This window comes from Oryctolagus cuniculus, chromosome 4, assembly GCF_964237555.1.
Source record: "Oryctolagus cuniculus chromosome 4, mOryCun1.1, whole genome shotgun sequence".
Lineage (NCBI taxonomy): Eukaryota > Metazoa > Chordata > Mammalia > Lagomorpha > Leporidae > Oryctolagus > Oryctolagus cuniculus.
This window is the reverse complement of record NC_091435.1, coordinates 124,305,338-124,332,239: the sequence shown is the minus strand read 5'-3', so window position 1 is coordinate 124,332,239 and position 26,902 is coordinate 124,305,338. Positions and strand designations below refer to the sequence as shown.

The following is a 26,902-nucleotide window of genomic DNA, read 5'->3' as shown; positions in this document are numbered from 1 at the left end:
CCCCCAGCTGCTGTCTGATGCATAACTGATTGCTTGCTGATGAGGAGAACACCTGTGTCCATGGACAGTGTGGGAGAAACTGTATCTTTTATCTTTTTTTTTTTCCTGTATCTCAGAGATGGCTTTGCCCACCCATGCAGATATGAAATAATCAGTGGGATAAAACTTGAGTGGCTCCAATCAGAGGCCTGAGAAAGTGGTATCACTCTGGCTGTAAGTATGGCAAAATGGAGATAATTTTTTTCTGTTAAATCTTTTTTTTAAATATTTGTTTGTGGGCCTGATATTGTGACATAGTGACCAAGCTGTTGCCTGCCACACTGGCATCCCATAGGGGCGCTAGTTTGAGTCTTGGGCTGCTCCACTTCTGATCCAGCTCCCTGCTGATGCACCTGGGAAAACAGCAGATGACCCAAGTCCTTGGGCCTCTGCACCCAGTGGGAGACCTGTATGAAGCTCTCAGTTCCCTGCTTTGGCCTGAATCCATCCCTGGCATTGAGGACACTGAGAAGTGAACCAGCAATCTGTTTCTCTGCCTCCTAGATAAATACATAAATAAATAAACTTTAGGAAATAATTACACACTTGTTAATAAAAATATAAAAATTATACATAATCAGATAATGAAGAAAAGGAACTGGAAAAGGCATTAGAATTAATACAAAAATCATGATGTATAATAATACCACCAATATATATTGGTTAATATAATAAGCCCTCGAGTAACATTGCCTTAAATAAAAGCCCACTTACACCATTTACTGGTTATATGAAGTTGGCAATGTGATTTCATTTTTGCAAGACTCTATTTTGCTTCAGGGGAAATAATACTGCCCATTTTATAGGGATTTTTGGAAAGATTAAATGACAAAATATATGTAAAGTACATAGCACAGTGCAGAACACATGGCTTGCATTCAAAATGTTCTATGTAATTTTTCACTTTGCTACATTTCCACATTTAGTTCCACCCCTTCTGAGAACTTCTGCCTTAATTATTTGTAAATTGATGAATGTGTGTGTAAGAGTGTGTGTGTGTGTGTGTTTGTGTGTGTATGTTGGAAAATAAAGCAGGGGAAAGTTAGGTGCAAGGAGACAGAGTCCATGCTGGTATAAATTTAAAAAGCCTCAGTCTCTGACCAGCAAAAAAGATAACCCCCTGTAAGACCTCCTTAGCAAAGACACGGGATTTTAGCTCCTGAACTAGGAGAAGAAAAGATGTCCAACATCACATGCCAACGTTGTAGGAGGGAGAGTCACCTTCCCCAGCCTGTTCCCCACCAGAGAAACATCTGTTTCATTCCTGGGATAGCTGATTGTAGGTGTCCACGTGACCAGATAAAGAGCCGGCTCCCTGGCTGGTAAAACGTTATCTCTGGGGCTCCTGTGAGTGTTTCCGGAAGCACTAGAATCAGCAGACTGCATCCTCTCCAACGTGCGGGAGCATCATCGCTTGTTGAGCAGCTAGATACCACACGAAGGTGGAGTCAGGGTGAAGCTACTGTCTCTCTGCGGGCTGGGTCACTGTTCTCCATGTGCTTCTCGTTCTCGGGCCTTGAACTGGGACTTGCACTGTGGGCTCCACTGGCTCTCAGGTCTTTGGACTTGGACTGGAAGTGCACACCAACGTTCCAGGGCCTCCTATTGGAGCTAGCAGATCTCGGGATTTCTTGGCCTCCGTAATTGCATGAGCCAGTCCCTGTCATTAATATGTGTGCGCGTGTGTGTGCGCAGGGACTTGTGTGCAATCTGTTCTGTTTCTCTGGAGAACCCTGACTAATGCAATTGTAAAAGAATTCTGGAAGTTGGAAACACAAGAGCATATAAAGAAGAAAACAGAAATTAACCATGATCTCACAACAATTTATATTTTGAAACAATTTATATTTAACATACAATTACAATTTATATTTTGAAACAATTCTCTTAGTTATTTTTATACATCTATAATCAGTGCTATATATAATTTTGATTATTTTTTCAATTGTTCTATTGGAAACATATTTCAATGTCACTGAAAATGTCTTTAAAACATCCTAATGACTGCAAAATTGTCTTTTAGATGAATGTATCACAATTTATGTATTTATTTTAATAACTCATTATTTTGTAATCACAAAATAATTATGTCCATTTATAAAATTAGAGACTATACTATATAAATCACCCATAATCTTATCCTTCAGATTTAACCACTGTTAATATTTTGATGTATTTCCTTCTAGTATTTTTCTATAATTAGCTAAAATATACTTAAAATAATTGAAGTCATAAATTACAAATGTTTTCCCATGTCATTCAAAATGCTTTCAAAATATTTTTAGTGTCTGTAAATATTAAATGATGTATGTCTGATCTCGCTCCCTTACTTGCAGGGCGGAACAAAATTTCCAGCCAGTAAGAACAGAAAATGTCCAGATATAGAGGGAAAAGGCCTGCAAACCACAGTTTCCCTGGAATGAGTCCAGACTTGCTTATCACACAAAACCCAAGTGGCTCCTTGCAAAATACAGCTGATTGCCTCCAAGGGGGAGTCATGGGATCAGTACTTCTTCAGTTACAAGTGACAGAACCCCTTCCCAAACAAGTGCAGGGAAAAGAAATCAGCAATGGAAAAAGAAGTTTATTACAGAGATGAGAAGCAAAGAAGAAATGCAGGAAAGGAAGAAATGTATTAGCTGAGATGAATAAAAGCAAGCTCTGTCACTGCTGAATCTGAGGCTCAAACAGTAACGTGGGGACGTCCTTACTCATCATCTCTCATCTCTTCCTCTGCGTCATTCTCTCTCAGCATGGACACTGTGGGTCTTTTCTTGGAAGAAAGCTGGTCTATGACTCTGCAGCTTATTTCATTTTTATAGCTCTGGATGCTAGGGGAGAAGATAACATTCTTCCTGGGAGCTCCTGAAGAACATTAACAGCAAGTGCTCTGGTTGTCTAAGCCGAACCAGGCGCTGTGTCATGGATAGAGCATCTGACTGATAAATCTGCTGTCTGGGGACCACACCCCATGGGGTACTGGAGAATCAACTCCTCTGAACTACACAGCAGGGGGAGTGGGGTTCTCCAGAGAGAGACAGGAATGGCAGCGGAGTCTTACTCAAACAGGTAAGAGGTCATGGTGGTATGTCACCCAGGCGGCAGGCTGGTGGGAGGGGAAAGGTGAGCAGACCGAGGGTGATGGCAGAGCAGGAGTCCCAGGGTGCACTCCTGCAGGAGCCAGGAGCGGGAGCGGGAGGTGTGGCACTCCAGGGGTGTTAAGGTGGAGGCATTCTATGAATAAACCTTAAGTATTTAATCATCCCCTTACTGTTAACCAGTTAGGCGGCTTCCAGCTTCCTTTATCATCAGTTATTCTTGGAAGAATTACTTTCTTTTCCCTTTTACTTTGCAATAATATTGCACTTGATTGAATCACTTGATTTAAAATAAATGTGTTCATGATAAAATGTAGATAAATAAGTAAATAAATACATTTCCACTTCCCAGGGACCACCAAATGTGTGTATATGTACACACACACACACACACACAAAATCTTTTTTTATTTATTTTTATTTATTTATTTTTTTGACAGACAGAGTGGACAGTGAGAGAGAGAGAGACAGAGAGAAAGGTCTTCCTTTTTGCTGTTGGTTCACCCTCCAATGGCCGCCGCAGCCGGCGCGCTGTGGTAGGCGCACCGCGCTGATCCGATGGCAGGAGCCAGGTGCTTCTCCTGGTCTCCCGTGGGGTGCAGGGCCCAAGCACTTGGGCCATCCTCCACTGCACTCCCGGGCCACCGCAGAGAGCTGGCCTGGAAGAGGGGCAACCGGGACAGAATCTGGCGCCCCGACCGGGACTAGAACCCGGTGTGCTGGCGCCGCAAGGCGGAGGATTAGCCTAGTGAGCCGCGGCGCTGGCTACACACACAAAATCTTAAAATTTCTTTTCATTTGTGATTTTATTTAAAATTAAAATAGAAATACTTTAGGTCATTAAAAATTCTTTAATCAGAATTTGAATAGCTATAAAGTATTTCAGCATATAACTTTATTTAAAAGACTTATTTATTTATTTATTTGAAAGGCAGAGTTACAGAGAAGCAGAGGCAGAGTAAGAGAGAATCCTCCATCCACTGGTTCACTCCCCAAATGGCCACAATGGCTGGAGCTGGGCTGATTGGAAGCCAGGACTTTCTTCCAGGTCGGCCAGGTGGGTGCTTGGGTCATCTTCCACTGCTTTCCCAGGCACATTAGCAGGGAGCTGGATCGGAAGTGGAGCAGCAAGAACCTGAACTAGTGCCACACCACAGTGCAGTCCCCTCAACACATAACTTTTATCAAAAAATTGTAACCGGTGTGCATGTTCGTGCAGTAGTAAAAGCCAATGCTTAGAATGTCTGCATCCCATATTAGAGTGCCTAGGTTCAGGTCCTGGCTCTGTTCCCAATTCCACCTTCCTACTAATGCACACCTGGGAGGCAGGAGGCAATGGCTCGAGTATTTGAATCCCTGCCACCCATATGAGAAACATGGACTGAGTTCCAGGCTCCTGCCTCAGCCTCACTCAGCCTTGGCTATTGTGGGCACCTAGGGAATGAGCCAGTAGATGAAAGATCTCTGTCTGTCTGTCTTTGTCTCTCTGTATTTCAAATAAATAAAGGTACTAAATATTTTTTTAAATGTTAACTGTTTCTTGTTTAGGAAACATTTGGACTATGTCTACTTTTTTCACTTTAAGTTTATCCATATTAATATGGATATACGTCTCTAATATGCATCAGATATGTGTACACATCTCTGATTACTGCTTTGGCACCAATTCCTAGGAGCAGAGATATGGGGACACTCCTGTGAGTACAGCCAGATTGTTCTGGGTCAATCATATGAAAGTTTCAGGCAAGGGATGATGATTTCATGTGACAAGGCCTTAGACAATGGGAAGCCAAGATGAACCGACTTGAACATGAAGGCTGTACCACTGGCTCATGGGGCAAAAAACAAGCTATTGAAGTTGCCATTCAAGAAGATCAAATCTTGTTCAACAGGTCAATTTGTGAGTTTCCCATTTCATTTACACAGCTATCCATAGTGGGTTGGCTCATAAGAGAACAAGCCCGCCTTCACCCCTCTCCCTCATTCAGTTGAACCCTGTTGGCCCCTAACTACCCAAGCTGTCCTCAGAGAGAATTGCTCTGTGGGAAGCAGGGGAAACAGGGGGTGTGGCTGAAGAAAGAGTTCTGCAGCCTGCTGGAGCAGATTGGTAGAGCTGGCTTTTAGGAGCAGGAGTCAGCCAACTACATCTGGGCAGTAGCATGGAGGTGAAGGGGAGAGAGGTGGAGAGGCACAACCACATGGACCTGAGGAAGCAGGAGACATATTTAGGGGCTGCCCTGCATGAGTAGCTTTGGGGAAAAGATCCCTGGCCAAGGAGGATTTGGGGGATGCTTTCTGTAAGATTATGGGTCAGGTCTGGCTCTTTAAGAACACTGAAAACAAGGATTTGCATTCATCTTCCAGGTTTCCAGAGACAGATTCATGCTGCTTTTAATGTGACTCTGTACAGAGACTGTTCACATGAAACCTGGAATAAACTGAAATAAAATTTTATTTACTGGGGCCAGTACTGTGATGTAGTGGGTAAAGCCGTCATCCCATGTGGGTACTGGTTCAATTTCCAGCTGCTCCACTTCCAATCCAGCTCCCTGCGAAAGCACCTGGGAAAGCAGTGGAACATGGTCCAAGTCCTTGGGCCCCTGCACCCATATGGGAGACCTGGATGAAGCTCCTGGCTCCTGGCTTCGACCTGGCCTGGCCCAACCCTGGCCATTGCGGCCATTTGGGGGATGAACTAGCAGATGGAAGATCTCTCTCTCTCTCCCTTTCTCTCTCTCTCCTTCTCTCTCTCTCTCTCTCTCTCTCTGCTTCTCTCTCTGTAACTCTGATTTTAAGATAAATACATTTTTAAAATTGTTTTAAGACTTCTTTTCTTTATTAGAGAGGCAGAGAGACAGAAAGAGGACTCTCCAAGCCTCTGGTTTTATTTCATAAACATCTGAAACAGTCAGAGGTGGGCCAGGCTGGGTCCAGACTGAAGCAAGGAGCTGGGAACTTAAGCCATTAACATGTTAAGCCCCCTCACCTTGTCAAAGGACAGAAGAGGGCATGAAGAGTTCTCTACTTCTCCAGAGCGAAGCACCCTTTCTGTACGGAGACGTTTAACTCCCTTAATCCAGAAGTACCTTGGGCTGATGATGATGATGCACTTGACTTAGTGTGTCCTACCTGAGGGGGAAAGGAGAAAAGAAACGCAGAGGACTTCTCAGGCAGGAAGCCTCAAAGAAAAAAAGAAAAAAGGAGGTGTTTCAGAGACAAGAGGTGCCAGAACAGGCTCCTCAAAGGAGCAGTGATGAAGAGAAGCGGGCAGGGATTTTAGCAATGAAATGTGTGTGGGTTCTCCGCCATACGGCAGCTTGGAGCCAGATGGAGTAGAAGAAAAATCACAAAATTCATTTATGCCTAAGGAATTCTTGGTGTCTCCACCATGTCGGCTTCCTGCCATGAACCTAGCATGTAGACCAGACAGATGGCTCCTCCTCCTTCTCTCAGGACTGTGTGAGAGCAAGTATTTTGTCACCAACAAGGATGAGAGGGATTGTTCTGGGCATGACCACCCTTCCTGGGTTGCCTGAGACCCCCTCTCAGTTTTCACACTGTGCCTTCTGAGTCATGGAACCCCTTCAGTTCCTTGCAAAACTGGAAGGTTGGTTACCCTCCCCATAACCTCAAGGGGTCTGATGGGAAATACAAGTTTACACGAATTCACTTAGACTTTTTTCCATGACAGCAAAATATTCAGGTTGCATCAACACAAATACAGCTAGAAAGACAGTGAGTATTGGACAAGACCTCTTGTGAGAAGTGTGGGGAATGAGCCTCCGAATGGATTTGTGAACATCTCAGGACAAACACAGATCCTACAATGTTTATTTATGGCAAATCTGGTAAAATATTGAGCGCTTTCTTTTACCCATTAAAAGTATGTGCATACTGTTGGCATTCCCATTTTGATGGACATCAGCTTTTGTATCAATAAAAGCTTTCGCTTGTTCATTTGTTTTGGGTTCAACAATTTATTTATAAGGGATTTCTTGGTTAATTTGCAACCAGGACCCACCCTCCCAAGCACAGTACATCCCATGGTCTTAACTTTTTCAACTTTGAATTCTCCTAAAAAGTTGACACAAAGACTATAAACCTTGTGCTTAAAGAAGTGCTGTTGTTCCCTAACGTTCTGCTGGGGGTCGTCAGCCTCACAAACAGCTGACCACGCGTGCATCCTCTGCATGTTCTTCTGATCACTATCTCCCTAGCCCCTCCTCTCACCTTTGCTGATTGACGGACAAGGCAGAATGCACTAGAAGATTGTTTCCTGGATGTCCTACAAGCAGAATCTCCATCCTGGATTTACCCACTTCCCCATTTCCACCTCTGGCACGACACAGAAGCACTTCTTATACCTAAGACTCATCCCTACCATCACTGCCCTGTTCCCCGCCCACACCCATGGATTACCATTGCCTCTGCCTCCATTTGTCTTCAGCTGTTCCTCTATGGTTCCATCCATACTCAGCTTTAAAAGAAGTTATTTTTCATTTTTTTGAGGATTTATTTATTTGAAAATCAGAGTTACACAGAGAGAGAAGGAGAGGCAGAGAGAGAGAGAGAGAGAGAGAGAGAGAGAGAGAGATCTTCCATCTGCTTGTTCACTCCCCAGTTGGCCAGAATGGCCGGAGCCGCGCCGATCGGAAGCCAGGAGCCAGGAATTTCTTCCAGGTCTCCCACATGGGTGCAGGGGCCCAAGGACTTGGGCCATCTTCTACTGCTTTCCCAGGCCACAGCAGTGAGCTGGATTGGAAGTGGAGCAACCAGGACACGAACTGGCACCCATATGGGATGCAGGCACTACAGAAGGCGGCTTTATCTGCTATGCCACAGTGTAGCAACTCTAACTGCTCATTAGAATCACCCTGGAGTGTTTGGAAATTTTATGGAGCAGGATTAAGAAACCCTGATCCAACCTAACTATACCTCCAGCTATACCTGCCTAATTTCACCCACTGCTGCCTCCTTTTGCTCTTCCTCATGCTTCTACTGGTTCAATCTGGATCCTGGGGCTAACTCCCTCTTTGCAGTCATTGCCCCAACTGACCAGTAGCGTTGAATCTGTGGACCCTTATTGACCTTCCCATCCTTCTTGACACATTCCCCTCCCTTGAATGCCCAGGCTACCCTCTCCAACTTCCTTCTTGTCCCCCTTGCCCTCCTCTCTTCTCCTAACATCACTCTCCTAAGAATCTGTCCTTATTCTTCATTTGAGAAATCTCATCCATTATCTTAGCTTTGACTGCCACCCAAGCGCTAACAACTCCTAGAGGGCCTAGATACCTCTCCCAGCTGCCTCCTGAACCATTCTATTTTTTTTTTTTTTTTTTGATAGGCAGAGTGGACAGTGAGAGAGAGAGACAGGGAGAAAGGTCTTCCTTTACCGTTGGTTCACTGTCCAATGGCTGCTGCAGCCGGCGCGCTGCGGCCAGCGCACCGTGCTGATCCGAAGCCAGGAGCCAGGTGCTTATCCTGGTCTCCCATGGGGTGCAGGGCCCAAGCACTTGGGCCATCCTCCACTGCACTCCCTGGCCACAGCAGAGAGCTGGCCTGGAAGAGGGGCAACCGGGACAGAATCCGATGCCCCGACCGGGACTAGAACCCGGTGTGCCAGCGCCGCAAGGTGGAGGATTAGCCTAGTGAGCCGCGGCGCCGGCACCATTCTATATCAGGGTCTCAGTAGCATCTTCAAATCCAGTGTGGGGCCAGTGCCTGCCGTGGCTCACTAGGTTAATCCTTTGCCTGCAGCGCTGGCATCCCATATGGGCGCTGGGTTCTAGTCCCGGTTGCTTCTCTTCTGCCCGGTTGCTCTCTCTGCTACAGCCTGGGAGGGCAGTGGAGGATAGCCCAACTGCTTGGGCCCCTGCACCTGCATGGGAGACCAGGAAGAAGCACCTGGCTCCTGGCTTCGGATTGGCGTAGCTCTGTCCGTAGTGGCCATTTGGGGGATGAACCAACGGAAGGAAGAACTTTCTGCAAGGTGTCCAACGCTAACAAATCTTCCCAGACAGACAAATCAATTAATTCACAGGCTTTTATTGGGGTTCCACTCCTGGGCAAGGTTCCCAGGTCCCAACAGAGCAACAGAGCAGGGGCCGGGGAAGTCCCGCATCAGAGATTGGGAGGGCTCCTTTTATAGATTCAGGGCATGGGGGTTAAAGGTTGAGGCGGGTCTGATCCTCACTGGTTGACCTTTAGGCACCCGCAGGGACCTTGACCAGGACTTTTCTTCCCCACAAGTACAGATAGGGACTTCTCCATTCCCAGAAGTATAGGCCTTTCCTACATGCGGATCCCAAAGCTACCACTTTCTCTCTGTCTCTGTCTCTCTCACTGTCTAACTCTGCCTGCCAAAAAAAAAAAAAAAAAAAAAAAAATTCCAGTGCCAAGACTGCAGAATGTTCTTTCTCCATTGTGTCTAATTTCAATTTGTATCTACTTACCCAAGGAATGTGGGCATTACCTTTGACTTATTCTTTCAAGACCCCATCTAGTCAACCATGTATCTCTTTCAGAAATGCCTAAATTTGGATGTCTTTAGGCCTAAAGAAAATTAGTCTGAGACAAGCAATCTTAATAAGAAGACTTGGTATACCTGTTGGAGAACTGTTATGTGCGTAAGGCCACCACAAAACACACCAGACACCGGAGTAAGGGAAAGGGTTTATTGGGGAAAACCCAGCAGACCGGAGGGAAGGGGCGAAGAAGGAGAAAGAGAGAGGAGAATGTAAGGGAGAGAGAGACAGAGAGGAGAGGAGGGAGAGAGCAAGCAGGGGAGAGGAGCGAGCTGAGAGAGAGCAGAGAGACAGCGAGAGCGAGAGGAGATGAAGGAGAGAGAGAGAGAGAGAGAGAGAGAGAAGCCAAAAGGGAGAGAGGAGAGAGGAAAAGACCAGAGCCACGTGCACAGGTCCTTTTAAAACTGTGCCAGAGGGCGGGCAGGGAAGCAGGAGCAGCGAATCCCATTAGGATGGGGGTGGAGCTTGACAACAGTGTTGCGCCATGTGGCCACCTGGCTTCCAGCAATGGCAGCGGGGGTGGGGGGGTGGGGGGGTGCTAGAGCCTAGGATGGTGTCAGGGTGTAGATTGTGCCATAGATAAGACTGCGCCATTTTCCTAACACTGTATTTATTAATTCTGTGGGATATGAAATACTTGAAAATGTACTATAATTTATTGTACAGCATTTATCTCCAAATTCCATTTACTTTCCCTCAAAAAAAAAAAAAAAAAAGAAAAAGAAAAACCTCTTGCACCTCATAGTTAATTTAAGGAGGCCTGTTCTTTAGTTCTTTCCCGTCATATCAGCTAAGGGTGATGTGGTCCATAGGTAGTGGGAGCCTCAGGAATAAAAATATGGATTTTGGTGATAATACTGCTGCTGGTTGAAATTCTGTGACCTTTCAGATGCTTGTTTCCAAAGGGAACTATGCTGTCCACCCCCACCCCTAAAAAAGGAAAGCTCCAAAACTTTTTTCCCTTACACTGCTACTAAACCACAGTTTCTAAAGGCTAAAATAATTTCCAGTTGCCTGTTCTAAGAGAGGCTGTTTTTTCATAGGTCCCTTATGTGGCTTGGAGGAATTTCCAGGGCTAATATTCTATCTTAGCATCAAACCCCTGGCTTCATTTTCCTTTGCCCATCTGCACATTTTGCATGCGTAAAGGCTACTGGTGTGCATATGTATCCAACTCTTTGCATGTGGAATGAGTATGCTTTCAAAAAGCAGGCCCATAAAGTTCTAGATGGGCGGTGCATTCTTGGAGGGTATCCAGCCTCATGATGCAGATGGCAGTGCTGTGCTGGGGGAGAGTGTGGGGTTCACAGCTCCAGTGCAGTTGGTCGCTGCCTCCTGGGCCCTCCCTGCTCTTGAATGGATGGCAGCAGCTCTGTGCGTGTACTGAGATTACTGAGATATTTTCACATGGTACTAAGTAGTCAATTCACGAAGGGAAACACAAGTCAATTTTTAAAAATGTATTTGACAGCCAGAGAGAGAGAGAGAGAAAGCCCCTATATGTTGGCTCTCTCTCCTCATGCCTGAAGTTTGGAACCAAGAACTCAGTCCAGGTCTCCCCCATGGAGGGCAGGAATCCAATTACTTGATCCATCAGTATTATCTCCCAGGGCCTGCACTAGCAGGAAGCCAGAGTCAGGAGTCAGAGCCCATTACCAAACCTAAGCACTCTAATATGGAACGTGAGCATCTTAACCAGCTTCGTAACTGCTAGGCTAAGTGCCTACCACACAAGGCCATTTTTCATACAAGCAGAAAAATGTCTCATTCTTTGTTTGCAATTTGAAAAAAAAATTATAAAAATAACTTAATACTAGATAATAATGAAGAAGAGTGAGCATTAAACCTCCTAACTTGCTGTGAAAGAGGAAAAAACAGTGGGATAGATAGAGTGTTGGGAGTCTTGGGCGTGTGTCCACTTTACTGTTTTCCACTTAGCTCCACGGAAAGCCAATTGTCTACTGAAAGTAGTGGTTAGAGTGAATTTAAGTCATTTTACTACCTGAGGAAAAGGATGAAAGGATGCTGTAACTGAGCAGAGAAAGAAACAATAGGCTGGGGTAGCTTTAGAATATTTAGTATTGAATTCAATACTCCTAAGTTCATACTGATAGGTTAAAATTCCAATAGTGCTTGGGATCAAGAACCAAATAACCAGCAATGACTCCCAATTGGTTTTGACCCTGAACTCTAGCTGCAAAGCAATTGTGGGTATTTGTAGATAGTAGTTGACAGCTCAGGTTAGGCCTGGAAATCAAAGAAAAGGGCTGGAATAACTTTTAGAGTCTCTTGTTCCATTTGTCTTACACACTCCGGGGCTCTTTCTACATAGTTGGCACACAAAATCATTTGTTGAGCCGAAATGATTGGCTAGCAACTGGACAGGCACAATAATAGCAGAGGGTGGTGGACTTGCAATGCTTATCAAGCTTGTGATGTTGAGAGAGAATTGCCTAGAAGAGTCGAGTGACCTCAAAGCAGAGCATGTGTTCTGTAACAGGTCTTTTTGACCGGAAGAAAACACAAATGCTGCCTAGATTCTCAAGCAATGCCAAACAATGAGAATCAAATGTGATCTAAACCATTTATAATGAAAGGCAGTGTTTGTTCAGGAAGGACACAGTGGGGTTATCGTATTACCCGTTGATACAAGCATTCATCCCGGGACTAGATACCCTACTCAGTAGAAGTCAGCTCCAGGGGCTCACAGGATACAATGAACTGGGAAGTCACCGAGTAGCTGAAACTCCCAGATGCCTTCTTCAACGTGTGGCATTTTCAATAAACTTTTTGAAGTATCACATTGACCTGAAAATTGTTAAAACCATAGTGAAATGACTTTAAAAGAAGAACATTGAAAATAACAATCAGTCTATGTATCTGAAGTCTGATACCCTCAGTTTGTCAGAGACTTCAAATGGTGGAAAAGGCAATCAGAGGATTATCCATTGTTTAATGGGGCTTTTTCCTTGATAATCAATTCTGAGAGTCATCTGTTATTCAAAAGTGAAGGTTAATGGAAACTGTTATATTGAACCAGTCCCTAAGCCACCAAGTAGCAGCTCTTAGGGGTTGTTGGGGTGTGATTGGAATTCAGAGGGTAGCAGGACCATCCAGAGAAGGCTGTACAGAGAAGAAAAGAGGGCCTGGTATACACTTTGCAGAGGCACAGAGTGAAAAGCCTCAAAGGAGACAGAAAGAATAACCAGAGGTGATCAGAGGAGACCCAGGAGAAGCCATTGGGTTATATGAATTTTGACACCAAGAAAGTTTCTAAAAAGAGGGAAGGATTTTAATAAATTATAGTCATGAATTTTATAGATTTATTCTATTGTAAGATTTTCTTTTGGTATTTAGCTCCTTAGAGCTTTGCAGAGTTCTGTGTCTACCTGGATATGTCCAGGTTTGGTGACCCAGAAATTTATAAAATCTCTCCAAGGCACTTCATGGACATGTAAGTTTTAAATAACTCTACCATGACCATGCTCCCTGAACCAGGTATTGAACCCCATGAGCTGGCAGTGGGGAAGAATATCCAACCTCAGATGGTGCGGGAAAACCATGAATCAAGACTAGGCAGGGAGATTTTCTCCTAACCTTTGCTTTGAGCACTGAGAAATCAATGGTCACATTCTCATGTGGAATCTTCTCCAACCTGCAGTGATTTCTTACTGTCTAATTAAAGACCTCATCCAACTCATCCAAAGCCTTTATGTTTTGTTTGTTTGTTTTTGTTTTTTAGTAAGGATTTTTAAAGGCAGCATTTGACATAATGGTTAAGACACTGCTTGAGAGATCTTAATCCCATATCCAGGTACCTTGGTTTAGTCTTGGCTTGGTCCTCTATTCCAGCTCCTGTGGATGTACACCCTGGGAAGCAGCTGGTGATGGTCTAAGTGGTTAGATCCTTGCCACCCATGGGGGAAACCTGGATTGAGTTCCAGGCTCCTAGCTTCAGCCTGGCCCAGCCTGACTGTTGTGAGCGTTTGGAGAGTGACCCAGCTGATGGAAACTTTCTCTGTCTCTCTCTATCTCCCTAATAAACTAAATGAATGCATAAATAAAATATTCTTAGGATTATTTCTATTCCAAAAGCAGTAATCCTTAGAGAAAATTTTCATTACAAAAATATATGAAATTGTAGAAAGTTACCCATTATGCCAAGATCCAGTCTCTGTTAACATTATTTCTTTTTCATCATTTTTCTACACACTTAAAGTTTTTCTTTGGGGCAGTTCTGACCACGATTTATGAATGTTTTCATAAGTTGATATTTTTCCATTTGGCATTGCATAATATAATCAGTTTCTCACTTTATTATAAAGTCCTCATAAATACTATTTTTGATGGCTGCATTACACAATTTAATTAACAAGCACTCTGTAAAGAGTTGCAAAGAACTCTGCCTGTAATATGCCTGTTCTTAAAGTTTTTAGAACTTGTCATATTTAACTTAGTAGTTTAAGAAACATGGCAAGTTAAGCCACCACCTGCAACACTGGCATGCCATTTGAGTGTTGGTTCAAGTCCCAGCAGCTTCACTTCTAATCCATCTCCCTGCTAATGCACCTGGAAAAGCATCATAAGATGGCCCAAGTGCTTGGGCCCCTGCCAATCATGTATTAGATAGACCTGGATGGAGTTCCAGGTTCCTGGCTACTGCATGGCCCAGCCCTGGCCATTGCAGTCATTTGGGAGTGAACCAGAAGACAGAAGATGTCACTCTGTCTCTCTGTCCCTCTCTCTCTCTCTGCCTTTCAAATAAATAAAAATAAATCCTAACCAAAAAAAAAAAAAAAAAGGAAACATGAGTGAATTTGCTGAATTTCTTTCTTTTTTTTTTTATATCAGACCTCCCTCTTTGTTCTTTTGTTTGTTTTAAACATCTATTTTATTTATTATTTGAAAGGCAGAGTTAAAAAGAAAGTGAGTGACAGACAGAGGCAGACTTCTTTTATCCGCTAGTTCACTACTCAAATGGACCTTGGGACATCCTCCATTGCCTTCCCAGGCCATTAGCAGGGAGCTGGATCGGAGACTTGACCTGGCGCCCATTGGGATACCGGCATTTCACACAGCTGCTTTACCCACTACAACACAACCCCTGCTAAATTGCTTTCTAAAGCTGGGTCCTTGTGGTCTTTGTTAAGATCACAGTTTTGGAGTCAGATCAAGTGGAATCCTGGCTCCATGGGCTGGAGTGAGTGCCTTAGAGATCCTTGGGAATGATAAGACTGTGGTACCATTTGCCCTCATATAGATAACTCAGAATTAGCATAGCAAGACCCTCCACGCAGTGGCGTCTGCATCTGCAGATTTAACCAGCAACAGAGCATATATTATATGCTTTAATGCTTTTATTTTTTGAATATCAAATTTTAAATTCTATTATAATTTTTATTCATGGGTGGGGGTGCCCTTGGCACACATCCAGGTCATTGTAGAGTGATAATCCCCAGAGATTCACCCTCAGTACATGTGAGACCTCAACAAGTCTGTGGGCTCTCTAAACCTTATCTATTTATTTTTCTAAAATTTGTACTTATTTTTCTTATCTGAGAGAAGCAGAGAAAGACAGGCAGAGAGAGAGCTCCCTTCTGTTGATTCACCCCCCAAATGCCCATGATGGTGAGGTCTGGGCGAGTCGATTCTGGGAGCTAAGAACAAAACCCATGTCTCCCACATGGGTGACAGGGACCCGAGAACTTGAGACATTACTTGCTGCTTCCCGAGGTGCACATTGGCAGGAAATCGGATTTGGGAACAGAGCTGGGACTCAAAACCCAGGCACCCTGGATACGGGATGCAGGCATCCGTAGCAGCATCTTAACCACCAGGCCAAGTGCCCACCCCTAAATCTTATCTTTAAATTGAAGATGGTCATATCTATTTCAGTGGGTTAAAGGTTAAAGCAATTCTCTTGCTTTGCATAGTGTTTGCTATGTAGTAAAACAAGGAAAAAATAGGACTGCTATTGCTATTTTTAAAAAGTTGTAATAGTTTACATTCTTAAAGGCCAGCAAAGTCTGACAGTGCTTACCATTAAAAAAAAAAAAGCCTTTTTTCATATATAGTTCAAAAAGAGAGGAGTCTCAATCCTGCTTAATTTAACTTTCTTTGTTTACCATAGGTTGAGTATTCCTACTCTGAAAATCTGAAATTCAAAATGCTCCAAAACCTGTAATGTTTTTAAGTGCTGACATGTCATAAGTAGAAAGTTCCACATCATTAAATTTGATTTCATGCTCAAAGTTATTAAAAATATTGTATAAATTCCCTCCAGCTCATGTGTATAAAATACACATGAAATATAAATTAATTTCAAGTTTAAATTTGCATCCCATTTCCAAGATATCTCATTATAAATGTGCAAATATTACAAAATAAAAAGAAATTCCAAAATCCCAAACGCTTCTGGGACCAAGCCTTTAGAATAAGGGATATTCAACCTGTAATGATGCCAAAACTTTCTGTCACATGGTTATTGATTGTTATATTCATTTTTAGGATTCATTTGTTCTGTAGGGACTTTCTTTCTTTCTTTCTTTCTTTTTTAAGATTTTTTTATTTATTTGAAAGTCAGAGTTACACAGAGAGAAGAGAGGCAGAAAGACAGAGAGGTCTTCCATCTGCTGTTTCACTCCCCAATTGGCCGCAACGGCCAGAGCTGCGCCAATCCGAAGCCAGGAGCCAAGAGCTTCTTCCAGGGCTCCCACATGAGTGCAGAGGCCAAAGGACTTGGACCATCCTCTACTGCTTTCCCAGGCCATAGCAGAGAGCTGGATCAGAAGTGGAGCAGAGAAAGACAGGCAGAGAGAGAGCTTCCTCCGTGTCTCCCACGTGGGTACAGGGGCCCAAGGACTTGGGCCATCTTCTACTGCTCTCCCAGGCCATAGCAGAGAGCTGGATTGGAAGTGGAGTAGCAGGGACTAGAACCAGCACCCATATGGGATGCCAGTGCTTCAGGCCAGGGCGTTAACCCACTCTGCCACAGTGCCGGCCTCCTGTAGGACCTTTCACAGCTAGCAATGGAATACCAGGCTCAACAGGGCTAAATATTGAGGCAATGGACCATCTTCCCTAACAGGAAGCCCCAGACAAGCTGCTCTGGGGGGATGGGGTATGATTAGGGTACAGAGCTTTTTCTCTGACATGATTTGGCTCTGTCCCATCCCACATGGTCACAAGATGGTCACAGCCTTCCAGTTGTTATGTCAACACACAACAGTGTCTGGAGGTGAGAAAGTCACATTCTGTTTATAAGAACAAGTAAGTATTTTCCAAAAACCCACTAGATGATTTCTCCCTCTCCTTTTAGCCAGAATTTCCCATGTATCTATTCTTAAACCCAGTCACTGCAACCACATCTTGCAATCCAAGCTAAGACCATTTGGGACTCACGTCCGGGCCCAGGAAGGAGTCAGGTCTCTGAACACAGGATGAAAGAGGAAGGAGGAGTGGCTGCCTGAAGGAAATTGGGGTTTGACTATGAGCTAGCTGGCGTGGAGCTGTGAAAGGACGGATGTCTGATAGGCAGAAACAGTCATTGCCCCCGGTGAGTGACTAGACATGTCCACACAGAGCTCTGGCCCTCAGTTTGTACCTAGCCAACTGGCACTCTCCACTTGTAGCATTTTCTTTTCTTTCTTTTTTTTTTTTTTTTTAAGATTTATTTATTTATTTTGAAAGGCAGAGAGAGCAGTGGGAGGGGGAGAGGAAAAGAGAGTGAGAGAGAGACAATTTCCATCCATTGGTTCACTCCCCACATGGCCGCAACGGCCGGGGCTGGGTCGATCCAAAGCCAGGAGCCAGGAGCTTCTTCTGGGTCTCCCACATGGGTGCAGAGGCCCAAACACTTGGGCCATCTTCCAGTTCTTTCACAGGCCAGAGCAGAGAGCTGGATTAGAATTGGAGCAGCTAGCACTTGAACCAGTGCCGGCAATATGGGACTCCATCCATAGGGGACCCCGGCACTGCAGGCAGAGGCTTTACCCACTATACCACAGCACTGGCCCCTGTAGCATTTTATTAACTGAATATTTGCAAAGTGTCCAGTACAGACCTGACCTGGGCTGGTGCTCAAAAATTGTATTCTGTAAGCTGGTGTCGTGGTGCAGTTGGTAAAACTGCCACCCGCTGTGCCAGCAACCTATATGGGCTTTTGTTCAAGTCCCAGCTGCTCCACTTCCAATCTAGCTCCCTGCTAATGTGCCTGGGAAAGCAATGGAAGATGGCCCAAGTCCTTGGGCCCCTGCACCAGCGTGGGTAGACTCAGGAGAAGCTCCTGGTTCCTAGTTTCAGTTTGGCCCAGCTACAGCCGTTGTGGCCATTTGGGTAGTGAACCGCGGATGGAAGACCTCTCTCTCTCTCTCTCGCTCTTTGCCTTTGCCTCTGCCTCTCTATAACTCTGCCTTTCATATAAAAATTAAATCTTTTTAAAAAATTATATTTCTGCAGATTTCAACATATCTACACACATTTTTATCTAACAAGCTATTATCTTCCATATTGTTGCCAAAAATTTTTGACTCCTATAGAAATTTGTGATTTTTCTATGGTCAGGTGCACTAATTTTTTTCTTTAATTTTCTTTCAACACTTTTACATTTAGAGATTACTTTCAACGCATTATTTTCACAGATAACTAACACAAAGTCACATTTTCTCTTCTAATCTTTTGTAGATAATTTGTTACGTTATCTTTCATACCTATAGGAAGACAGTAGGAAGATGAATGACTCTAATTTCTTTTCTAACAGTTGTTTCAACATCACTTAATAAATAATGCTTTACTTCACTGATTGTGTGGCCTTCTTTCTGATAGATTATAAAATATAAAATGTGGGACAAAAAAAAAAAAACAGGAAAATCCCTCCTTATGAAAACCAAAGCAGTAGGGAATAAATCCCCAAATTCACCTCCCTACACATACTGCGACCCAAACTGATGGATTTAAGAATCGACAGTTGTAAAAGATGTAGCCTTCCCTCCCACCTGGTCAACTACTTGTCATTTTCTCAGCTCTTCCCTTCACGCATTCACTTGATTTTCAGTAGTTTCCTGCTGGTTGAGTCTTCACGGGGTTGATGTCAGTATTGTAACTCTTTCTGACACTTAAACTCTATGCCTCTCAGGGCCCCGTGCCGGGGTTTCCACATGGCTACCCTGGGACTCTGTCCATGACAAGTCCCTTATTTTTCAGTAATGAACCTAGCACAAATTTGCACTCCTTTTTTTCCTTTTTCAGCTACCCTATCATTAGTACATTATGAGTTAGTGACTCTATTTTTATAGTTATTTCTGTTCCCACCATTCTACAGCTCCAGCCAAACCAGATTATTTGTTAATCCTTAAACATGCTGTGTACTTTCTCGCCTCCATGGCTTTTTTTATACCATTCCCTGCTGTTGGCAAACACTATACCACCACCTCCCTCCTCACTTCCCTCTGTCCAAATCCTAACCAATAATGCTTGCCACATTAGAAACAACTTAATGTTAAATAAATACAGATATTTAATTTTATTGAACTATTATTCAAAATATTCCAAATATCACCAAAATGAGCCAAAAACTGGAGGAGGAAGGGAGATATTTACTAAAATATGTATAAACAAATTGTACAAGCAACTTGGTTGTAAGTAGGTGTATTGGTCAAGCTTTGACCAGCAGGACATAAGGTCTACAAGATGAGGTCTGTCCTACTGAAACAACTCTCTCTGCTTCTTTCTCTCCCAATCTCAGTGTCACTTTGCTTCTTGCCTTAATTCTCTTCCACTACAGACTTCTTCCTTGGAAGTGGCACGGCAGTGAGTAATGAGCATCAGACTCTCTAATTCTCTGAGCCAGTACCAACTTTTTAAAATCCCCAGAAAGGACTAGCAGAGTGCTGGTTTGACTCTCAGTCCCACATGAGGCCAATTTTGCCATGGTTACAAGAATGGCAAACATCAGGGCTGGTGCTGTGGCATAGCGGGTAAAGCTGCTACCTGTAGTGCCAGCATTCCATATGGGTGCCAGTTCAAGTCCTGGTTGCTCCTCTTCCAATTCAGCTCTCTACTATGGCCTGTGAAAGCAGTAGAAGATGGCTCAAGTGCTTGGGCCCCTGCAGCCACATGGGAGACCCTGAAGAAGATCCTGGCTCCTACCTTCAGATTGGCCCAGCTCTGGCCTTTGCAGCCAATTGGAGAGTGAACCATTGGATGGAAGACCTCTTTCTCTTTCTCTGTCAGTAATTCTACCTTCAAATAAATAAATAAATAAAATCTTTAAAAGAGAAAGAGAGGAAGGAAGGAAGGAAGGAAGGAAGGAAGGAAGGAAGGAAGGAAGGAACCAGTCTAGGAGTTCTGACTTTTGTTGTTTTTGTTTGTTTGTTTTGACAGGCAGAGTGGATAGTGAGAGAGAGAGAGAGAGAGAGAGAGAGAGAGGGAGAGAGAAAGGTCTTCCTTTACTGTTGGTTCACCCTCCAATGGCCACTACGGCCAGCGCACTGCGGCTGGCACGCTGCGCTGATCCGAAGCCAGGAGCCAGGTGCTTCTGGTCTCCTATGCGGGTGTAGGGCCCAAGCACTTGGGCCATCCTCCAATGCACTCCTGGGCCACAGCAGAGAGCTGGACAGGAAGAGGGGCAACTGGGACAGAATCCAGCGCCCCGACCGGGACTAGAACCTGGGGTGCCGGCACCGCTAGGCGGAGGATTAGCCTATTGAGCCGCAGCGCCGGCTAGAGTTCTGACTTTTAATAGGTAAGTTGAAGCATTTCTATTTCATTGTGGTTAAGAATATAATAATTTCTCTTTTTCACCTCCTTTCTATGCTCTTTGCAGTTGACAAGCTTTCCTAATTCTTCAACAAGTTTGAATAGAATTTACATATTCTATTCCTAATCATCTAGTGGTTTTTATGACTTTAGTTTATATTTTCCTAACAAAGTAAGCATTTAATCTATATCTGGCTTCCTCCTGGACAAGATGTTTAGAACAACATACCTTTCCTTCTGACTTACCACTTTCCCCAAATTTCCAGGCTATTACTGTCAAGATTTTGGATCACAGTATTTTTATCTATTTGGTAAGAAGGACGCGTCTCTGTGCACTCACGCTGCCCTCTTGGTTCTCCAAATTCCTCCTGACTTCACAGCTTTTCACTTCTGTTCTCGACGCCCATTCTGCTTATCATTTCATCCACATCTCACAAAGAGCCCCAGCTCCTTCACTCCATGCCTTGCTACTGTACCCTGTAAGCCTTTGTCTCGGGAGAGGCAAAGCAGGTGTCCAAACACGAAAGGATACGAGCCGTCTTCAAAACGTTCGTAGAAAATGTGTATTATGAGAAGCCTCTATATGCCTTCCAAAACTTTTGAACCAAAATAAGCTTTTCTTTTTTGCATTTCCCGTGAAGTTTTTGAAGGGCCCTTGACCCTAAAGAACATGAACACACGGAAGCGTCTTGTGCCTCCTAACCTACTCCCACCCTTCTCCTTTCCAGCACCTGACCCTGCCTCCTTCTTGAGGGGAAGTAGAAGCCATCATATTAGAACTCTTAAAATGTTGCTGTTTCTCATCAATAAATTTCTATATGCCCCCATCTATATTTCCCGCTCAGCCTCCCATGAAGCAGTGTCCTATCTCTGCCCCTAAGTCAGCTTTAGGCGACAGTCCCTAAGCTACGGCTCCTGTCTCCTGTATTTGTAATTTTCTGTTTTTGTACCTCCAGAAAATACTAGCTGACTTAATATCTTGCTTATAATGAATATTTAATAAATGTTAAATAAAATACAGGAAGTAAATGAATAAATCCGGCAGGAAGGACATTTACAAAAGGGCCACAGTAGCTGTATTTTCACCTGGAATTGTGTAAAGAAGATCAAGATACTGTAGATTCTCAAAGTCATCACTTTTCACAGAGACCTGAAGAGCACCTTAATCCATAGAAGAAATGTCTGAGTCCTACTATGGCTCTTCTCTGGGTGCTGGGGTAGAGTGACCAAAACAGACATGGACGGGGCTGGCGCTGTGGCATGCCGCCTAAAGCGCTGGCATCCCTTATGGGTGCCAGTTTTTGTGGCATGTATGTAGCATGACTTATTTACTGTACTGTGGATAGGCATTTAGGTGGTTGCCAGTGTGCAACCATTACAGAAAAAGCTACAGTGAATTGTCTTTTGGTGGACGTAGACATTCATTTATCCTGGGTATATGAGGGAGCCTCAAAAAGTTCATGGGAATTGGAATTAAAAATTATTGCAGGGGCTGGGGTTTTGTCTAGTGGTTAAGAGGCTGGTTAGGATGACCACGTCCCATATTCCAAGTACCTGGTTCACACGCTGGCTCCACTCCCAATTCCAGCCTCCTGATGATGTTTACTGTGAGGCGCAGACGTAATGGCTCAAGTAATTGAGTTCCTGCCACCCATGTGGGAGACATGGATTGAGTTCCTGGCTCTCAGTTTCAGCCTGTTGCCTGGGCCATTATAAGCATCTGGGGAGTGAACAAGCAGATGGGAGTGCTCTCTAGGAGTGGAATTGCTGGGTCATATAGTAAGCATACATTTAGCTTTATTGGATATTCCCAAACTATTTTCTAGACCCATTTTATTTTCTCTTCCGCTAGCTTTGTATGAGAGTTCCATTTCTTCCACAGCCTTAGCAGCATTTGGAATTATGAAGTCTTTAATTTTTAAATTTCTAGTCATTTGGTGGGGGGAGGATTGTAGCATTCTATTGTAGTTTTAATAGTATGTTCCCTGAATATTCATAGTGCTTTACACCATTTTTATACTCTATATATTTGCAGTTCTGACCATTGATCAGTTTTTAGGCAGGAGATTGACCTGGTTCACATTTTTCAGGGTCCCTCTGGATGCTCGGTGAATTTTTGGCTGTAGAGAGCCTGGGGGGAGCAAAGGGAACATTTAGAAAAGACTGTTGCGGTGGTCTAGGCATGAGATGCAGGTAGCTTGGATGAATAATGGCAAAGGAGTAAGAGAGAAGCAAGTCCACATGTGTTTTGGAGAAAGTCTACTGAACGTACCCATGGACTGGCCTCAGGGGAGAAAGGAGGAAGTAAAGGTGACCTAAGCCATGGAATGAAAGGTGGGACGTTTTCCACAGTGGGAATCTCAGAGCTGGTTCACTGAGCGTTAGGAAGAAAGTAAGAGGAGATGAAAGAGGCTACTGAATCATACCACAGCAGACTGTGCCAGCACCGCCCCCTCCCCAAATTCTGGTCACAAACTGTGCTCAGAGAAACATTCTGGGCATCAGAGAAACGCAGTGGACTTTGACTTGCTTCCTGGCTTGCAAATGAGCTCTGCAGCCCTGTGTCCATGTGTTTCTGCCAGCAAAACCTGCATCACTTCGTTTGTCACTAATGTTGCTGGGATCTTTTTTTTTTTTTCTCTTCGAAGAATAAACATGTCTGTGCACGATTGAGTAAAAAAAAAAAATCCAGAAATTTAAAATTAGATTAGTTTGGAAATTACTGGCATTTTTCTTCTTGTGTAAGGTCACTCTGCCCTTGCTGGCTAGCACTGGGGAAGTGACACATTTCTTTCTCCATCCCACACTTTGCTTATTTTTATGCATTAAAAAGCAAATTCTCAACATTTCAAATGCTAGTGCAACTGGAAAATTATTTTTATCCTCACTTAAAACTTTAATTCTAGATTATGGGATGTACAAGTTTGCATACCAGACTACTAGTTTACTAGGCCATTTCTATGTGCAAAGCAAAAATCCTTGCAGAAATAATCAGCTGACTCTTCGCTGTTGCCACAGTGTTAGACTGCCTGCTGGGGAGTGCTTTTTCAGTTCCAAAACCAGTGACAATAATGCATACAAGAAGGGTCTCATAGTTAATAATGGCTCACCAAAGATAGTTCCTCTGCTGGGGCTGGCGCTGTGGCGCAGTGGGTTAAAGCCCTGGCCTAAAGCACCTTTATCCCATATGGGCACCGGTTCTAGTCTCTGCTGCTTCTCTTCCGATCCAGCTCTCTGCTGTGGCCTGGGAAAGCAGTAGAAGATGGCACAAGTCCTTGGGCCCCTGCACCCACGTGGAAAACCTGGAAGAGGCTCCTGGCTCCTGGCTCCTGGCTCCTGGCTTCAGATCGGTGCAGCTCTGGCCGTTGCGGCCATCTGGGGGGGTGAACCAGCAGATGGAAGACCTCTCTCTCTGTCTCTACCTCTCTCTGTAACTCTGTCTTTCAAATAAATAAAATAAATCTTTTAAAAAAACGATAGTTCCTGTGCTAAACAGCAGTCCTATGACAAATCCAACACTATTATCTCCATTGAACACATGATAAAATTAAATTCAGTAGCTGGCCCAGGATCACTGGATTGGTCAATAGTAGAGACAAAATCAGAACCCAGGTCAATGTGGATCTAAAACTGAAGACTTTACTGCTACCCAGTCCAGGAGATGAGAGTGAAAGGTAAAACCTGTGCATAGCAGAGCCGGACCCCAGGGTTTGCTCCCAACTGTACTGCTCATTGGCTCTGTGACCCTGCATAGTCTCCTCTGGGGACGGCCAGAGTCCATTAGTGTTAGCGAAGGCTTTCCTTCTTGCCATGGATCCTTTTCTCATCGGGTGATATAAGAATTAAGCAGATTAACACATTTACGTGGACAGCACTAAGAAGTGTGCCTAGGTTCTACTTATGAGGGTGTTAGCTCTCATTTTTTTAAAAAAGCAACTATATAGCTTTATCGAGATATAATTCACATAGCATAACATAGAACTCAAACACTTGCTATGTATACATTTCACTGGTTTTTATTATATTCGGGGAGTCATACAATTATAATCGTGATCAATTTGAGAACATTTCATCACTCCAAAAAGAAATTCAATATCCATTAACAACCATTCCATTCCTCAACCCATGTCCCGCCTTAGGCAGTCACTAATCTACTCTGTGTCTATATGGATTTATAGATCTATTAAAATCTATAGAATATAGAGTGCCCATTCTGGACATTTCATATCAATGGAATCACATAAGATGTGACCTTTTATTTCCAGCTTCTTTCACTTAACATAACATCTTAGAGTTCATTCCTATTGTAGCATGCATCAATATTTCATTTCTTTTTATTGCTAAAAAATTGCATTATGTAGATATAGCTTATTTGTCCATCAGTTGAGAGATGTTTTATTTCCATTTTTTGGCTGTTAGGAATAATGATGCTCTGAACACTTTCATGCCAATTTTTTGTGTGGATATATGGGAGGTTTTTTTGTATGCATAACTAGGAGTGAAATTATAGCTGCTACTTGGTAGTGCCACTCTGTGTGCCTATGAACATTCAAACACATGATTCTCACACTTATTACAGTGTTTTTGTTCTAAATGATCTACTGAGGTTAGTGTGCTTCCTGTCTCACATAACAAATGAAGAAACAGAGACTCTGGGAAATTCGCTTTTCTGATTCTCAGTCTGTGGCTTTGCTATCCTTTGGGTTTGGGTTGAAGTTTTATTTCTTGCTGGGAAACCTTAGTTGGATCCCATGCTGAGCCAGATTCCCGGCTCTGTGCTTCCATGATGTCCATCACCCTTGTCACTTTCTACTATGCTTAGCATAGTCAACTGGAATGGAGCTATGTGGGGGCCCCAGGTCACCTTTGACCTTGTCCCCTTGTCCCAGGGCACAGGCCTGCTTTAAAAAAATAATAATGTGGTAGAATGAGAAGGCCATTCCAAGATGGCCGCTAGCAACAGAAACTGCCTGGCAACAGGCTGTGATTGGATGGCTTCAGAAACTGCCAGGCAACAGGGTGTGATTGGTTAGGGCATAGACCTCCCCTTGACCGGATTGGCTGCCTTGGCTATATAAGCTGCTGTAGCAACTGAAATAAATGTGTCTGCAGTCTGCTTGCCTCAGGCCTGCTTTCACCAGACTCCCCGGGTCTGTGTGGTAACTCCATGCCTCTTGCCCCCACCACGCTCCTCCTCTCAGAAGAAATCAACCTCAACACATGATGTCCATCACCCTTGTCACATTCTACACAGCCAACTAGAACGGAAGACCCTGGGAAAGAGGCACTGTCTTCCTCAACTCTATCCTCCGTGCTAAGTACTGGCATGTCATTGCTGTTCAATACACGAGGCCAGAAATTAAGAAAGGAAGGGGCTGGCACTGTAGCGTAGCAGGTTAAGCCACAGCCTGCCGTACCAGCATCCCATATGGGTGCCAACTCAAGTCCTGGCTGCTCCAGTTCTGATCAAGCCCCCTGCCAATGTGCCTGAGAAAGCAGTGGAAGACGACCCAAGTGTTTGGACCCCTGCTCCCACATGGGCGACCCAGAAGAAATTCCTGTCTCCTGACTTCGGACAGGCACAGCTCAGGCTGTTGCAGCCATTTGGGGAATGAATCAGAAGATGGAAGATCTCTCTGTGTGTGTCTCTCCCTGTCTCTGCAACTCTGAATTCCAAATCAATAAATACATCTTTTGAAAACAATAAGAAAGGATGAATGAACGAAAGAAAGAAAGAGGAAGGAAGGAGTCTACATGCTAGAAAGTGACGTCTCTGGTCTATCAGACTGGCAAAACCCTCTCTGTCGCATCACATCATACAGCCTCTGTCTGAATTTTCAAAATAACAAAACCCGGGATTTACTATTCATAGAGGAAGAAGAGCTTTGTGGGGCCAGCATTGTGGTGCAAGGAGCTAAGCTGCTGCCTGCAGCGCCGGCACTCCACGTCAGAGCACCCACTTCTGATCCAGCTCCCTGCTAAGGGCCTCAGAAAGCAGCAGAGGATGGCCCAAGTGCTTGGGCCCCTTCACCCGCATGGGAGACCTGGATGAAGCTTCTGGTTCCTGGCTTCAACGCAGCCCAGATTGGCCATTGCACCCATCCAAGGAGTAAACCAGTGGATGGAAGATTTCTCTCTCCCTCTCTCTCTCTCACTCTGCCTTTCAAATAAATAAGTAAATCTTAAAAAAAAAAAATCTTGGCTCTAGTAAATCGTTTAGCATCAACATCTTATAAGCAGTGAGTGCTCTGGAAGAACGCTGCCCGAAAGACAGTGAGCGTGAGTGTGCCACAGCGATGCCCAGGACATGTTAGTGGCAAAGGATGAGATGAGCAACTTGAACGTAACCATTGTTTGTCATTCATTTCAAAGTATATTAGAAATGAATATAGCTAGGATAAAAAAACTCATGGTATCATTTGTATCAACATTCTAAAGTCTTTTTTAAAAACTAAGATTATTGGGGTAGACATTTGGTACAGCTAT

General features: G+C 44.0%; 1 long non-coding RNA gene across 1 annotated transcript; it reads left to right on the top strand.

The window, feature by feature from the left end:
- Positions 1–2,589: 2,589 nt before the first annotated feature.
- LOC138849499 (uncharacterized) lies at positions 2,590–26,611 on the top strand. Its single transcript, XR_011388387.1, has 2 exons — positions 2,590–3,108; positions 23,647–26,611. It is a non-coding gene; the product is annotated as an uncharacterized lncRNA (long non-coding RNA).
- The last annotated feature ends 291 nt before the right edge of the window (positions 26,612–26,902 follow it).